Genomic DNA, 16,355 nt, shown 5'->3' on the forward strand with positions numbered 1-16,355 from the left:
CACCACACACCGTAATAGAAGCCTTCACCTGCACCATCTGCTGTTTCACCTGCAGTAACATACATCCACCCCTAAGCAAGCACAAGCTATGCCAACAACACATCCACACAGCTCCGCACTCAACAGAAAATCAGCACCAGAATACTTACTCACATGCATGCTACTCAACACCTGCTCACTCAGCAGACAAGCAACTGAAATATGGGACCTGCTGAGCAGCGACTCACTAGCTGAGGACCTTCTCTTCATCACAAAACCTGGTTAAAATGATTGCACAACAGGACCACCTTCAGAAGCTGGGAAGGGGACTCCTAATTGTCTACAAAGACACCATAAAATGTTTGAAGATCACAGAGAATGCAGCTCTGATCATCAAAAATCCAAACTTCAAGCTGCAAATTTCCAAATGCTTAACTCTAACGGTAAGCCTCGTCTACTGACCACTGTGACCATGGGCTACTCTCACCAACCTCATCACGGATTTCATCTCCCACCTCATCATTAACTCCAAAGGCTTTGTACTCGTATGAGACTTCATCTTCCTCTTGCAAGACAAGACCAACTCCTGTCCAGCAGCACCGCTAAAAAGCATAAGCAACATCAGGCTAGCCCAGCTCATCATAGATCCCAAACACATCATGAGGCACACTATATACCCCATCTTCACCACCTTGGATGGATCAAGTTCAGCTCAACCTCACCTCTCACATGACCACTCCATAATCCACTTTCATGTCAACACGCCGCAAGCCAATTCACCCACCAAAGTCAGCCTACCTAGTCGTAGCAGGAGCAAACTCTCAAAATCAGACTATCTCAACATCTTCCCCAAGGGCCAACCAAACCCTACAAACAACATTGACTAGGATATTGACAACTGTAATAACTGCATCAAGAACTGCAAGGACTCCCTTGCAGAATCAAACTTAATGGAGAAGACTCAACAACCAAGCCAGCTGGTACACACAGGCCCTTTAGGACACCAAGTGACAGTTCAAACAGCCAGAGAGAAGGTGGAAAGCCAGCCACAAAGCCTCTGACAGAAACACCTTCAAAGCTGTGCTCGGACGATACCACCATCAATTATGAGACACCAAGAAAAGAGTACTAGCTGAACACATCGCAGGGAGCTTCGACAGCAACAAAAAGTCTTCTTGATCATTAAAGATTTCACCAAACCGATAGCCTCTGTCAATAGCATCACCCCCTCTCAAGAACTGTGTGATGACCTGTCTATTTTCTTCAACAGCATAACTGCAAACATCTACAGCAACTTTGCACACCAACCAGACAGCAGCGAACTGATCTCCAACCTGCCCTTCACTTATCAAGACAACCACCTGCCCACATGGAAGACCCTCACCAGTTACAAAACAGCCACAATCATGTAGACCATCTACCCTGGCACCCCAATGGGCCCATGTCCCCTCCACATCTATACCCTCAATTCATCACCAATCAGCACAGCACACTCATCAGAAGACTCCCTGAGATTGACATCCAGGGACCAGCTCAACTGGTTCTGCAAATTCCTCATGGGAAGGGCCCAAAGAGTCAGACTGCCACATTTCACATCTGATGTCAAGTACCTAATAAGTGGAGTCTCCCAGGGATCTGTCTCATCCTGTCCCTGTTCGATGTCTATATGGCACAGCTCGCCATCATCATCAGATCCCAAGGTGTCACCATAATCTCTTATGCAGACAATACCGAACTCATCCACTCCCTGACAGACAAGACACCCACCATCAGAGCCAACTTTACCAACTGCATGACCTTGGTAGCAGAATGAATGAGAACTGCTTGAAACTCAACTCAGAAATATTGCTCTTTGGAAACAGGAACTCCCCATGGGATGCCACAAGGGGCCTGCAGAACTAGGACACATAGTAATACCCACTGACCATGCCTGAAATCTGGGGATCATCCTGGACGACAAGCTCAACTTAACAGCACAAGGCAACGTAGTGAGCTCCGCCTGATTCCACATCCTGTGAATTCTGTGGAAAATCTCTATGTGGCTTCCACAGAACACCAGACTAACTGCCACGCAAACACTCATCACATGCAGATTTGACTGTGGCAACACATTATATACCAGAATCTGAAAGCAGATTTTGAACACATTTCAGACCAATCAGAACACTGCTGCAAGCCCATACTCAACCTTCCCTGCTGCACCCACATCTCACCTCATCTAGGGAGCTTCACTGACTCCCCATTCATGAACACAACCAGCTTAAACTTCTCACACACACACCTCCAAAGCCCTACATGACACTGGACCCCGTACTGCAACAACTGCATACAGTTTCATAATCAACTCAGACACTTACACTCAGCCTCACTCTAACTTGCACACCCCTCTCCCCACATTGATAGAACCAGAGCAGGAGATTGATCACTCTCATATATCACCCAAAATGTGGAGCGACCTCTTATAACATGTCAGAACCTCCTCTCCACTAATTGAGTTTTGCAAGAAGTTAAATCCCTGGCTCTTCAAATACTTTGGCAGGGGACTCATGCCTACACACCTGCTGAGTGCCTGGATACTCTCACGGGTGATTAGAGCACTCTACAAATTGACTTAACATACAGAATTATCATTTTCTTGCATTAAAATCACCTACCATTAGGCATGGATCAAACTGGATGATCTCTTCAAGGCATTTTCAAGGCATCCATATTCTCAAATTCTCTGAATATTCGGGTCACTGAGACTTTTTAGACCGAACCAGGTGCCCCTACAAATGGCGCCTGTGCTTTTTTACAGACCACATTGAGACTACTGTATTCTCAGGGTTATGGCTGTAAATGTGTCCTTCCCAATTTTATTTCTTATCAGAGAACTCGATAATCTGGACGCCTTGAAAAAGCTCCAGGCTTGCATGCCAATAGGGAGCAAAACGTGTATGGCTGTTTTGGACTACAAGTGAATGGGAGGAATTACAGTACACACCTACAAATAGAATAAGATCACATAAACTTCCAATGCATCGTATTTTTCATCAAGACTGGGATTGTCCCTGGATTCAATTATACTGATAAGTTTGACTGTGAACATTCTTTACGGTTTTTGGTTGAATGGGTAAGGGGTCACCCATTCTGAAGTCCGAACTGTCTTACAAATAATTATACTAGGGTGACAATCCCTGGGTGTTTAACCCCTCCTTCTTGGATTTCACAGGATGCTCTCTTTTGCTAGATCCAGACAGTTTCAAAGTTCTTCTTGGCTGTGTAGTTTCCCTTTTATCCATTCATGGTCTATATTGTACTATATGTGCCAATGGTAATGGTCCCTGCCATATGTAAATTATAGGTTAAAACAAAACGTGCTTGCTATGCCACCAGATTTAAGCTAGTCTGGCTGATGAAGGGTGATACCCTGAAACCGGTCCCAGGATGCTTGTTTCTGGTTCAGGGAAGACCTGGCCTGGCAGTTCGGGCTGGACTGTTCCCAGAGGTAATAGGGTCAAGACTGATTTGCATATGGCTGGGTCCAAACTGAAATGGCATGGCAAGCTAAAAAACTGATTGATTAAACCCAGATCTGTGACTGGGGGTGAATGTTTGATTTGCTCTGCATTCCGTCCATCATCTCTTGTTTTTGCATTTGTCGCCCCAAGTGGGAAGTGTATACCCAGACGTGGGTCCCGTGCTTGCTATGCCACCAGATTCAAGCTAGCCTGGCTGATGAAGGGTGATACCCTGAAACCGGTCCCAGGATGCTTGTTTCTGATTCAGGGAAGACCTGGCCTGGGAGTTCAGGCTGGACTGTTCTCAGAGGTAACAGGGTCAAGACTGATTTGTTTATGGGTGGGTCCAAACTGATATGGCATGGCAAGAAAAAAAACTGATGGATTAAACCCAGATCTGTGACTGGGGGTGAATGTTTGATTTGCTCTGCATTCCGTCCATCATCATTTGTTAAAACAAAGCAATCTGCAGAACACTCAAGTACTTGTCCTAACAAAGCAGAGACCATTAATTATACATCTGGCATGAGAAAACAAGAAGAGCATTGTCAATACCTTTACACACAAAACCTAAAGTGTGTGTGCGTTAAACCGCCAATGAGAACATAACAACTTTCCTGTGCCATGTTTTCCGTGTGCTCTATTTACTGAATATTTAGTCGATTTTTTAATTAAAAACGTACTTAACCACTTAACCATAATATAATTATTTACGTATGTGGTTGATTTAAATAGCTCAAGCTATAAATATATGTTTCTTTTGTGTGGCAAATAAATGAAGTTATCTAATTCTCATGGTTATGGAAACAAACGTAATTCATGTGTGTAGTATTCCTCCCGGTAAACATCTTACGTGGCCTTCTTTGGAAAACAAACCATTGCTTCACACCTGGGTAATAACATTTATTATGTTTTTATAGATGGAAGCTTTAGGAAGTAAAGTGTCCATTCATGCTAGGAATTACATTTTTTAGTTGCACAAGTAAACATGGGAATACAAAGACTCAGTCAAACACACAGGGCTTACTCACAGGTTTTGAAACCTGTGGCCAAAATAAACGAGTGTAGGAACAATGGATGCTCGCATCTAAGCCTGCATTGTGTTCGGTTTGTTGTCTTGCCGTTTTATACACTAATAATATAACTTCAAGAAGTAAGTTTATTATTGAGATGATATGTGGTGTTTCAATGTTCCGGAAAATGGTTGGAGAACTTTCAACAGGATTTCAACTTCCAATTAGCATTGGATTATTTAGATCAAGGTTTAATCATCCTTTGTGCAAAAGGTTGCATGAACTAGCCGTTCAATAACTCTAAAATAATATCCATATTTTACTCATGAAACTTGCTGTCCAATGATGAAAAAATTAAAAAGATATTTATATGTGAGGTGATTTGCCCCACATAATGCCCTATTTCTTTGAACTCAGGATCACCTAAACAAAAGTGGCCCTGCACCCAGTGCAGTGCCACTTTACTTGCACCCCTACTACTGCCACCATGTATGCACTGTATTTAAAATATGGTGCACCATGGCCCAGGGTAGGGGGCATTAGCGTCTGAATGTTGGCGCTAGCCCTGAACTGTACACAGGGGCCCACTGTAACCAATGATGTGCCCCCTTTTAACACCTGCTCTAAGCAAGTGTTAAAAATGCCTAAAAAAATGGTGCAAAGAAATCTTGCATACCTTATGCCTTACCCCCTTGCATACCTTATGCGTGGCATAGGCATAATGTGGCACAAGGGATTACAGAGTGGAGCAATGCATGCATTGCGCCACTTTGTAAATATGGTGCAGTGTTTCTGCAATAATTTCCCCACATAATTTCCCCAAACTAGCGTCAAAATAATGACGCTAATGTGGCAATGTATGGCCCAAGGGGCTCTTAAATCTGCCCCTACATTTCTTTAAAGAACACAGTGGTGATGGTAGTTGACGTGTGTACAATGGTAGATTTCATAATACAGAGAGCAATATCTTGTGCAGCATTTTCCCAGCCATGCACATCGTTTGGTCTTGAGCTGTAACGTGAACCCATTATGTGCCCTTACAGATGCATAGAAGTGGTTTGCTGAAATTGTGTGCTCCAAAGCACATACATTAACTCGCTGAATCTGAAGCAAGTTAGTGCCAGTGGCAGAGGATGATCTCTGAAATTGGCAGGGTGTAATACGAGCCCGTTATTCCACTGAGTGAGCAAATGAAGCAAGTCCACTTGGGTCTCGGAAGGTTCGACTGGGTTCTCCCCCTAAGAAATGTTTCAAAAAAGGGGTCAGTAAATGCATTTTAAAGAAACATGTTCACAAAAGCTCGCTAAAAAGTCACAGGTTCTAAAAGGGCCTTTATTATTGGTAGGTCATCCACAGGGGCATTTGGCGGTGCCCTGCCACCTGTGAGCCACTAAATAATGCACCTAACTTCTCACACATTGCTATGTAGATTATTTAATAGTGTTCCGGATAACACTATGGGGCATATTTATACTCTGTTTGCGCCGGAATTGCGTCGTTTTTTTTTATGCAATTCTGACGCAAAACGAACTCCATATTTATACTTTGGCGTTAGACGCGTCTAGCGCCAAAGTCCATGGAGTTTGCGTAATTTTTTAGCGTGGACACCTACTTTGCGTTAATGATATGCAAGGTAGGCGTTCCCGTCTAAAAAATTGACTCCGAGGCATGTGCGCCGTATTTACACTCCCAGGCAAAATTCACGCCCGGGAGTGGGCGGGTCAAAAAAAATGACGTACGGCCGCTTTTGCGCCGTTTTTTAGCGCCTGGACAAGGCAGGCGTTAAGGGACCTGTGGGCTTGGAAGGAGCCCAGAGTTGCCCTCCCATGCTCCCAGGGACACCCCCTGTCACCCTTGCCCACCCCAGGAGGACACCCAAGGCTGGAGGGACCCATCCCAGGGACATTAAGGTAAGTTCCGGTAAGTATATATATATATTTTTTTTGTGGCATAGGGGGGCCTGATTTGTGCCCCCCTTCATGCCACTATGCCCAATGACCATGCCCAGGGGACAGAAGTCCCCTGGGCATGGCCATTGGGCAAGGGGGCATGACTCCTGTCTTTTCTAAGGCAGGAGTCATTTCTATGGGGGTTGGGAGTCGAAAAAAATGGCGCAAATCGGGTTGAGGTGAAAAATTTGCCTCAGCCTGACTTGCCCCATTTTTTGGCGCCCAAGCTCCATATCCCCCTACGCCGGCGCTGCCTGGTGTATGTCGTTTTTTTCCACGCACACCAGGCAGCGCCGGCGGCTAACGCCGGCTAACGTCATTGATTAAATACGGCGCCCGCATGGCGCTTCAGAATGGCGTTAGCCGTCGCTAATTTTTTTGACGCAAAACTGCGTTAGCGCAGTTTTGCGTCAAAAAGTATAAATATGGCCCTATATTCATGCGTTCATTAAATCTAACGGAGTGCAGGTCTCTCTGGGACCCCGACAGCAGGAAGAGAGCGCTGTTCATGAATTACCCCCATTCTTTTCCAAATTTGCTTTTGGCGCCCTCTATACGTTATTAATTACCTCCAGTGTGATAGTGCCAGCATTTTGCCATGGTACCCCATACTAAAGGTTACATACAATATCCTATTACTAGAATTTTGCCGTTACTGCCCATACGTCATGACCGAATTGGTAAAAATTACCACCGGTATGTCAGAGCCATTTTCTTGTGGTTTACTTAACCCAATCCGACACCCCAGCAGTAATATGTAATGCTTGCTCTCTTTGAGGCCAAGAATTACATCCAGTATGCTAGCATCATTTTGCCACAGGTCTCCCCACACAGCAGGAATTGCTTCCACTATGTCAGGGCCTCTATTTTGCCACTGGCGTCCTTCCTTATGAAAAGGTTTACCACCAATAAGTCAGAGGCACCGTGTTAGCGAGGGTGATTCCATCAGCCAAGAATTATCTTGAGTATGCCATGGCCAGAAGACATTTCTACCACTTTCATTAAAGAGTGCAACTACTTGGAGCTGTCTATGATTGTCACTCCCATACATAGATGCTGTAGTAGGTGTCAAGACAGAAACGTAAAAAACAAATATTCCGAGCTTCATACTGCATGGTGTTTGCTGATCTGCTTCTCTCTTGAGTTGAGAGCAAAGAAAAAATGCATTCATTGTTGACAATTCACATTTCAGGTGTAGGGAACATTTTGGTAGGTAGAATAAATCAAACTATTCTGTTCCTCCAGGAAATCTGTCTCTGTGGGTTGTCATCGAATTGATGGTCATTTGGTTTTGTCAAATATCTTTCGATCTAGTTGCACCCAGAGAGAATACACTTGTTCCAGATTACTGAAGGCTCCCTGGTGCTTCTTTTCCACTCCCAGTCTTAAACAAAGTCTAGATATCAGTAAGAAAATTGCTTGGTTTTTTAACTGAGTTTCTAAAGTCTGACTTGTTTCCTTGTGTTACTCAAGCCAAGGAAATAAACAAAATCATATTTTCTATCTTTCTCTGATTTTATATGTTCAAATGCAAAATCAAATAGTTCTCGATCTTTAAGCCTTGACATTGAAAAGCAAACCTTACAGTGACAGTGATTATTTATGGAATTGCCTATTTCATTTCGACTTTACTGTTCTATTGTTTATGGTCATCATTGTTGATAAAGGATTGGTCACATTGCAAGGACAGCAATATTATTACTTCTTCCCTAGAGAAAATATGAGATCAATAATTTATATTGACTGCTTTCGAAGTAAGCAGTTGCAAAACAGTCAAAACAGTTTGCATGTGAATCACAAAAATTGTATTTCAAATTCAGAAGCAAACAAGATGTTGCTGCTTCTTTATACATATTAAGGTGCCTAGTCCCAAAAAATGCAAATGTACAGATATAAATTTTCATCTCTCCCAGCAGTAAATCTGGAAAGCTATGTCAGACACAGGTTTCCGGGTGTCCTACTGAGCATGTCATGTGACATTACCCACAAACCCCAGTTCCTCATGTGCAGACTTACCACTGCATGGAATTTCTGACAGGTGGAATAGATCCTTCTGTACAACTGTATTTTTTTTCCTTCATGTAGAAAAAAATTATACCTGTGGAGAAATCTCTTCCCCTATACCTCCAACAACTCTGGGAGTGATCCATTCCCCTTCCAAACCTGAAAAAGGAGTTACTCCAGATCTTGACTGGAGCAAATCTCTGATCATTTCTTGGGAGGGAAGAGACTAATGCAGATTTTCCACACTAGTGGCAAAGAAATCTACAGTAGAAGATTGATTTGTACCCAACAGGAGGTAATTTTGGCAGCATTATATTTAGGGCCCAAAATATTTTTGGGAATAAGGCCATACATTGGCCATGTAAAGAAATTAAGTCACATTCTGAGTTCCTTATCATGGTTGTGGGATTCTGAGGTGATCACAATATCCTTTAAATGTATTGCAGAAAGTATTTTTTCATTCCATTACTTGGTTACACCAACCCCCTTCCAATGAATAGCCTAAATCCTTGGTGTCTTGTCCTCTATTATGGTTGCAGGCATGACAAATAAAAGCAGAATCTCTACAGTGTAATTAAACACTTAAAAACTGTATCATTTTGTTGCAAAAAGATATTAGGATAATCTACATGTAAGGCAAATTAAAAATGTTGCAGCTCAAAATGAGATATTAGTGTCGGTTTATTGTAAATCAGGTAACAAACTAGGTTTGGAATATTTACAAACATGTTGGTCCTGATTCAGAAAGGTGTACTTAGACCAGAAGTCTAACTTTACTATGTGTAAAGTTAGATTTTTGGTCTAATCTTAAACTTTTGTTCTGAACTTAGACTTTTGATCCAAGTTTACCTTTCTGAATCTGGCCCAAACAGAATTTCTATCTTTCCTGTAATAACCCACACTATGGAAAAATAAGAGGCTGCCATAAATAGCTCCTTTCTGCTGATCACAGTTCATTTTTAGAAAAAAAAAGATCATAAGAAAAAAAAAAAAATTCTCTTTTTTTATTAAACTGCAGCTATAGTTATGGTCTGGGCCACACTTTCCCCCTTATCTGCTGGCTTTGACAGCAAGCATTACACTCTCACAATTCAACGGTAATAGCTTATTATAGTTGAGCAGCTATGTGATTTCATTACTGCAGATGGCTAGAGACGTCACAACTGGACTAAAATAAGGAAATTAGAGATGCACTTTTATACAGGGTTTGCAGTCTCTGCTCTACTAGAATATAATTATAACCAAAATTGGAGTATCACATAGGACTTCTAAGATATATAAAATATAAATGTGTAACTGGTAGATAGTAGCCACATGAGTGCAGTGCACAGCAAGTTAAGTGTTAAGTAGGAAAAACAACATACCAGCTTCAAACATACTGAACAGCAGATGAAAGCATATTATTTTTATTTATGGCATATCAGGAAAGAATTCAGAGTTCGTGGATTACCAATTTCCTATCGCACAGAAATGACTGGATTGCAATATCAGAAGTAAATCAAAATTTCTTTCTAAAGTTCCATTGAAAAATGCATAACAATATTTTGCTTATTGGGCATGACCTTTATGTTGAATAAAAGTCAGATGATAGTGTGAGAGTGTGAATTTTCTAATATGTTTTATTAATAATTTTAATATATTAACTGTTTCGTGAATTAACATTAAAAAATGGGTGACTTTTGAAAATGGTTGCCATAATTCATTTCTGATCTTAGCAAAAATTCTAAGTAAAGGTTGTGGTTATTTTCCATAGTTCAATGCTTAAATAAAAAGGGTATTAGATGGCTTAATAGATGTGTACACAGCTACCCCTAGTGGGTTGCAGCATTATGTCTTACACGGCCATGTTTAACCAAGTTCTTGCATATGTTGAATGCTCTGTTGTCTGAAATTGTCACTAATACGTGGTTTCTTCCTAAAGGATGGAAGTAGATGTTACTTTGTAAGACATTTCTTCCTGAGAAGAGAAGTTTAGACGAGACCGAACAAAGGAGCCACAAACGAGACGGAAGAGGAAAAGTTACTGTCATGAAAATGTCCTGGTTGATATCGATGTTATAACATTTTAGGTTATCAATTAGAGCTACTATTGGTTGAGTCACAACCACCCCATGTACTGACCAATCATAAACTTTTTAAAGATTAGTATAACAAGCTGGGTAGGATTTGCTACAGTCAGACTCCATGATGAGACTCTAGGGAGGGAGAGGAGATTTTGTGTTCAAGAGTTCCTGTTGATGGTGTGAGTCATACTAGCAGTGTGGGTTTAGCTGTGGATAGGCCTCATCTTCTGAAGTTATTCCTGATGTTGTCCTCTTGCTTAAGTAAACTGTATGTTGTTGTTCTATTGGTAATGTATAAAATTGTAATGATATATGTGTCTCTTTTGCTTTGCAGGTACTAGCTGCAACTTATAATTTGACTGCTGCATATTAATAATGTTTTCTTATAACCCGCGATAGTACGTTTTAAATGCAATTTGTGTTCCTAAATTCTTTTTACATGAAGCCCAACATGTTGATGCTAATTCGTGATTAGTGAGGGTATTAACTTAAAATGCTCAAAATTGATACTGACACTCTTTGATTGTTTGTACTAATGCATACCTTGCCATTATTTTCGATTCTGGTGTTGATAATCAGTGTTATTATCTTAGAGATTATTTGTTTGATTGTTTTGATTAAACTTAGGTATATAAGATGTTCTAATCAGCCATTATTAATTCTATCTGCTTATCACTTGTGTTTGAGAGTTATTTTTGTGACATTAGCGTTGATAATCTAGGAAATAAATTCATAATTCTTCTTAAAAAACTGGTGTGGTCATTGTCTAAGGTTCAGTATTTAAAATTTGTTATTTAATGTTGAAAATTGCATTACTCATTGATGACATCCTCTCAATCCTATTTCGCTTTGATCTATTGACCTCTTGCGCAAAATTCACGATTCAGTTTAAGTAATAGCTAGGATTTTGTAGCGCTGCAGCAGTTTTTTGGTAGCAGATTACGGTTACGTCATTGTTTGATGATGTCATGATGAGGTTAATGTAAGATTATCTTCCTTTTAATGAAAATAGATTTTTTTTTTTTCCTGAAATGTTATACGGATTTGACAAGATCAGTTGCTAGTTTCCTTAAGTGACTTCCCCAGTTCTTGGAGACCTCTAGGTTGAAGGGTATGTTTCTAGCAGTGTTTGGTTTAAGTGAGGGTAGTGATTTGCGCATGCACATCTTGAGCTAACTTGCAGATTATAGAGGTGTATATGGGTTTAGAGGAGTGGAGATACTCAATTAGAATTTAGAAGGAGTGGGCATACTCCAGTAGGTGTGAGAGCAGGGAAGTGGCATTCTTCATTTGAGTGTGGTGCTTAATGCATGACAAATTATCCACGTGGTTGTTGATGACAGACCTAAGAAGAGAGGTCTGGGACTCCAGAGTATATTGACAAGTGTGGGGAGACACTTGGTATATGTTGTAATTTGTCCATTTAATAGACCGATCCGGCGTAATTGGTATGTCGAGGTTGTGAGATAATTGGTATGATTGAAACTATACTGAGACTTGGTAAGTCCTAAGTGCACTAGGATGACAGTCCAAGGATCAGTTGACAAGTGCAATTTGCAGGTCGAATTTTGCTCGAGATTGAGGGGAACTGTGAAAAAGAGTAGGCGAAAGCTGAAGGTTACTTTGGAAGGTTCTTGAAGCAATTGTATTACCCTACCTGTAGTAAATGGACACATTTGTTTTTCTTATTTTGGTTTTGAGTTTTGCTCGCAAATTAATATTGCATTGATTTAATTTGTGAGTTGTGAAAGAAATCGGTACGATAGACTTTGTCAGCGTCTCAACGATCGCGCTGAGAAGGGGTGTGTGTGTGATGTAAGTGGTGTCGCGCTGGGACTAGCTGATTAGCCAGAAGGGTCACGCACAGATTTGTCGATAAGTCAGATAATAGAGTAATGTGATTGGAAGGTGAGATGGTCGAAGAGAATTGTGGGATTGTAGTCACTTTTCCTGATTGGTTGTTTTTCTTTTTATTCATTTTAGTATATTTTTGCTCAGTTTAACTTAGTTAGTAAATAACTTTTGTTGTGGACATCATGTTTGGCTAAAATTCAGTTGAAAATTAGGTTTTTCAAGGCTTTGAGAAGTGTATTGAGAGACGATGAATATATTCTGGCACTCAAAGGAGATATTTGCCCACCAGAAAATACTTTGGTATATATTGTATTTGAGGAAAAATGTGCGGGAGCGTGTCTCTGGTTGAAACATTGGGTTAAGATTACAAGGACGGAAGGTTGTTTAGCTTTTTTGGAGAATGGAACATTTACTTTGAGGATTTTGGAGAATTTGAGGTTGAAGATGTACAGTTTAAAACCTCCACCAAGGCCAGCCCAGTAGGAAGCCTTAGCGATATGGGAGCTGGTAGCTAGATAACAACAAGCATTGCAATTTGAGAAGAAAATGAAGAGAGTAGAAAAGATGCTAGCAGAGGCTAGATGGGATGAAGAGCAGAAAAGTTGGAGAGCAGAAAAACTACAGGGAATTTGATTATTTCCTGCAAGGACAAAGGAGGATGAGACAAAAGATGGGAAGATAAAGAAAAAGGATTCAATAGTGACTAAAGAACAAAAATTTAAAGACTTGAAAAGAGTCATGTTTAATGATGATAATGAGATAAGTGAGGATTAAATAGTTTCTGAGATTTTAGAGACTTATCCTCCACCAATTACAAATCAGAGAAGTAATAGTGGATCAATTAGGAGTGTAATTAGTAATATGATTCTTACTGCACCATCCACATCAGGGATATCAAGAGATACCCTGAACAATGAAAGAGTTCAGATGCAGAGTGGTTTCAATGATTCACTGACCAATAGACAGCAGCTGGAAACAAACATTCCTGAAATACAGCCAGTGGCTCAGATTATAAGGACAACTACTAATCTAGTATTTTCTCCTGGTCAGCAAGAGTTGGGTGCAATCCACAGAGAGCCTGTTCAAATACAGATTCCACAAATGCAGAGCATGGGCGCAGGACAGATACAGAGGGTTGGATCTTTAGCTAATCCAGATGCAATTTCTGTAGCTATCACAATGGTTCCGGTGACTCTATTATATGCACGTATAAACAATAGTGGAGTGGATTATTTGATCCAAGTTCAGAATGGGGTTTTGGAAAAATCAATTCCTAGACAAGGACAAACACAATCTAATGGAGTTTCTTTGAAAAGTTTATCTTCGCAAGAGATAACAAAGTCGTTGGAAGATTTAAGTAATTCAAAGACCTTAGAAAAGAAAGAGAGGGAAGAGGACACAATAAACAGAGTGAGATTGTCAATGGAAGGAAATGAACTTTTTGAAGGGACCATGGGTGTGCACAGACTTGAGTCCTAAAATGAAGCCCAATTGAAATATTTGGGTAAAATAATTACCAGAGGAACAGAGAAAATACACCAGCAGTTACAAGAAATAGCAGATGAATATGATAGTGACTTATGGAAAATGAAAAGCCTGAAAAGAAGTTACAGATTAAACATGGATAAGGATGATTTTATACACATGAGATCTGCAGGAATGAAAACACATCTTGGAGAATTACTCAAGAGAGTGCAGGTTTGGAGAGCATTAGGCAGATGGGTCAAGAAGAGAGAAAGACCAAAGAAAGATGACATGACACAGGCAAGAGATCCAGTGAAAATGTTACCAATGAGGGAAATGCCAGGAGGGAGTTTTGTACATGCACCTTGGAGTAGGGGTGATATTTTAAGTCTTATGACTGATTACCCAAGGTTAGGAGAGAAACCAGTGGAGTGGTACCAGCAGACAGATAGGTTTGTGAAGCTTACGAAATGTTGGTGGTAAGACCTGAAAACACTTTTTGATATTGCTGCCCCAGCAGATTTGTGGATGCAAAAGGAGTGTGGATTGGTCAACAAGAGAACCGCAAAGGAATCTGAAAACAGGTGCACCATCTTCCGAAGTAATAAAATATTACTATAAGGTTGAGTTTCTGAAAACGAGAGTTTTACCAAAAAATGTTGATTGGCAACGCATAGATAGAACATCACAGGAAGGGAAGGAATTGGTTCATGCATGTTATGAAAGGTTGTAAAAGGCGTTCAAACAATTTAGTGGTAAGGAAACATTCGAGAAAGAGAGCATGAATCATTTGGTGTTTAGGTTTGTTGAAGGGTTGAAACCAGAAATAAGTCAGATGATTAAGAATCATTTAATTTGCTGGCAAGCAAAACCAATTGATGAAGTATTGCAGTATGCAACATACTGTAGTGATGAGATTGAGTTGAAGGAGAAAAAGTTGAAAGAAAAAGCAATGGTGATGCAGATTAAGGCTGCACAGACAGGACTACAGGGACATTTTCAGCAGCTGCCACAAGGGAATGGTATGTTTTAAAGTCAAGGTAGAGGCAGAGGTTAAGGGGGGATGATGCTTCCGGTAGTCAATAGAAATGTGGATTTGAGTTCAGTGATGATACAGGATGAGCAACAAAGGCGAAAGGTCTTACCATGTCATAATTGCGGGGTCATTGGACATATGAAGATACAGTGCCCGATGTTAAATCAAGGTAGAGTTGTACAACAGACAAATGGTGTCAATCCATATCAGAACATGAGAGGGCCTTGAATGAGGGGTCAAAATCAAAATTTCCCAAACAATATGAATAATATGCAGGGTTTTCAGCCTTTCCAACCAATACAACAGGTACAGAATGCACAACCACAGGTACATCAGGTACAAATGCCACAGAGACAACAAATGCAGCCACAGGTGCAGATGGTGCCTATACAGCAAATGTGCATGCTGAGACAAGTTTAATTGATAATGAGTCCTATGGATCAACAACAGGTAATGATTTTGCAAGTGGTAACGAATCAGAAAAAGAACAAAAGTGAAAAAACAGCTGAACAGTTTCCTTTACATAGTGAGTAGAAAATAAAAAAATGAATGATCGTTGGATAGTTCAGATGAGGAGGAATATGTTTTGACCGCATCATTAGAAGTGGATCAGAGAGGTCCTTACGTGAAGGGTGAAGTATATGGTCAGGAAGTTACGTTTTAGGTCGATACGGGCGCAACAAGTTTGACAGTAAGAAGTATGGAAGTTACAGACATACCGATTTCAGAGAGGACAGTGCAGATAGTAGGAGTTGCGAACAAACATTTGACTAATACTCTCAATGAACCAGTTCTTGTGAAAGTTGGCAATTTTGGAGATTTTCACAGTTTTGTCATTTGTGATTCTAGTCCAGTGTCATTATTGGGAAGAGACTTGTTGTGTAAAAGAAATTGTTCAATTTCTTGTTCAACTGAAGGGATTGAGATTGAGACAAACAATGAAGGAGAGGGTTCAACAATTATTGTCGGAAAGGGATTGGTGTCCAGAGAATTTCCTTTGCTTAATTTTAATGATTAAACAAATGAAAATGAGGAGACAAATGTGGATAACAATTCGGCAGACTTAATTAATTTCTTTCCAGTCTTTGAAATAAAGGATCTACCACTCGATTTACAGGAGAGAGTTAAGTTAAATGTTTGGGACTTATCAGGAACAGACATTGGTTTGATTAAAGGAGCTACAGGAGTCAGAGTAACAGTAAAAGAGAATGCAGTGTTTCCACAAACTGCACAAAATCCAATGGCGAATGAGGCAATTGAAGGGATAAGACCTTTGATAGAGCAATTTTTGGAACAGGGAGTTTTGAAAGAAGTAATAAGTAGCCCGTGCAATTCACCGATAATGGGTTTGAAAAAGCCAAGTGGAAAAATTAGTCTTGTCCAGGATCTAAGGAAAATAAATGATATTGTGGTGAAATGTTGTCCAGTCGTACCAAATCCAACAGTAATAATGTTTCAGATTCCGTGGGATGCAGAATGGTTCACAGTGATTG

Source organism: Pleurodeles waltl, chromosome 2_2, assembly GCF_031143425.1.
Source record: "Pleurodeles waltl isolate 20211129_DDA chromosome 2_2, aPleWal1.hap1.20221129, whole genome shotgun sequence".
NCBI classification, from domain to species: domain Eukaryota; kingdom Metazoa; phylum Chordata; class Amphibia; order Caudata; family Salamandridae; genus Pleurodeles; species Pleurodeles waltl.